This window comes from Haliaeetus leucocephalus, unplaced genomic scaffold (assembly GCF_000737465.1).
Source record: "Haliaeetus leucocephalus isolate CR32 unplaced genomic scaffold, Haliaeetus_leucocephalus-4.0 Scaffold470, whole genome shotgun sequence".
In the NCBI taxonomy this organism is placed as follows: Eukaryota; Metazoa; Chordata; class Aves; order Accipitriformes; family Accipitridae; genus Haliaeetus; species Haliaeetus leucocephalus.
This window is the reverse complement of record NW_010972906.1, coordinates 4,955-7,241: the sequence shown is the minus strand read 5'-3', so window position 1 is coordinate 7,241 and position 2,287 is coordinate 4,955.

Here is a 2,287-nt window from a genome sequence, read left to right as displayed (position 1 = left end):
GCGTGTTTACATTCCCCATGATATTTGCACGTGGATTTGTGCAGGTGTGAGGGTGCAAATGTGTGCGTGAGCGTGCAGGGGGGGGTGTGTGCACACGCATTTGGGCTGGCACAGGGTTGCACACGCGTGTGCGCGGATAGGGAGGGGGTGTTGCACACGCGTGTGTGTGCACGTGGGGTGTGCAGGGACAGGCGTGCACACACGTGTTTGCATTCCCCCGGACATTTGCACGTGCATGTGTGCAGGTGTGAGGGTGCAAATGTGTGCGTGAGCGTGCAGGGGTGTGTGTGTGTGCACACGCATTAGGGCTGGCACAGGGTTGCACACACGTGTGCATGCACTGGGAGGTGTGCAGGGCTGGGGGTGCACACACGTGTGCGTGCACATGGGGTGTGCAGGGACAGGCGTGCACACGCGTGTTTGCATTCCCCCGGACATTTGCACGTGGATTTGTGCAGGCGTGAGTGTGCAAATGTGTGTGTGAGCGTGCAGGGGGTGTGTGTGTTTGCACTCGCACATGCATTTGGGTTGGCACGGTGTTGCACACGCGTGTGCATGCACAACGAGGTGTGCGCACCTGGGGCTGGGCTTGGGTTGCACACGCATGTGCGTGCACCCAGGTGTGTGTGTGTGTGCAGGGATGAGATTGCACACACATGTGCATGCACACGTGCAAGGAGGGAGTTGCGCACGTGTGTGTGCATGGGGCTGTGCACAGGCAGTTGTGCCAGGATGGGGTTGCACGCGCACGTGTGGGCGTGCGCACACGTGGACGTGGGGTTGCACACACGTGTGCATGCACACGGGTGTGCACAGGGATGTGTGCGCACGTGGTGACATAGCAATGGGGTTGCACGCGTGTGTGCGTGCCTGAGGATGCGTGTGCAAAGGGATTTGTGCCACGATGAGGTTGCACGCCCGTGTTTGTGTGCACGTGGATGTGTGCAAGGAGGCGTGCAAGGCCAGGCAGGCACACGGACGTGCACCGGGGTGCGTGTGCATTTGGGCTGGGACCGGGTTGCACACGTGTGTGCTCGCACATGGGGCTGTGCAGGGATGGGGCTGTGCACGCGTGTGTGCTTTGCACATGAAGGTGTGTGCACGTGTGTGTGTGTCAGGATGGGATGCACGCACGTGTGTACACGACTGCGGGTAAGTGGCCGTGCGCTGGGATGCGTGTGCAAGCTGGCGTGTGCGTCATTGTATGCTCGTGTGTACACACGCGTGTGCAAGGACACGGATGCAGGCAGGCCTGGGTGCGTGTGCACATGGGTGTGAGCACAGGAGCGTGTTCAGGGATGCGTGTCTGGGTGTGAGCACGAGTGTGTGCGCGCGCACGCATGTGCAAGGGTGCTCTCAGGGGAGTCAGGGGGGCACGAGGAGGGGGTCGGTGTTTGCGGCCGTGCAAAGTGCAGCACGTGGCGCACGAGGGGCTTGCACCAGGCCTGGATGTGGCCAGACGTGGAACAAGTGTGCACGGTGTGCGTTGCACCGAGGTGGTTGTGCACGCTGCGTTGCATCACCCATGCACACGCCTTGTGCATTGCACAGCCCTCGTGCGCTGCATTGCATTGCCCGCGCACATGCACGGTGCATCGCTGGGGCGTGCCCAGGGCGTTGCATCGACCGTGCACGCGCAGCGTGCGTTGCACGGCCCGTGCAAACTGCATTGCATCAACCATACACATGCAACGTGAGTTGCACGGCCCGTGCACGTTGCACATTGCACCGAGCTACCTGTGCACGCCGCATCACACTGTGGGTGCACATGCACGGTGCGGCGCGTTGCCTGTGCACGATGCATTTTACACCGAACTCCCCTTGCACAAGGCCCCGCATCGACCACGCTCGTGCACGATGCATTTTTGGACCCATGCACGGTGCATGCTGCCTTTGCACGCTGCATCGCATTGACCATGCACGTGCACGCTGCATATGTCACCCCATGCACGGCACGTGCTGCACCAAACCACCCCTGCCCGCTGCACGCGCACGCACGACGCATCGCGTTCCCCTTGCACGCTGCGTTCCTGCACTCAGCTGCCCCTGCACCGCGCATTGCGCTGACCGTGCACGACGCAGTGTGATGCGTCGTGCACGTGCACGGTCCACCTTGCACCGAGCTGCCCGCTTCCCCGGCGCATTGCATTGACCATGCCCGTGCGTGATGCGTTGCACTGCCCGTGCACGCTGTGCGGCATTGCCACCGCAAATGCCCAATGCGTTTTTGCATTTCCTCGCCTGCGCCCCCTGCGCGTGCACGCCACGCGGCATTGCTGCCGCAAAC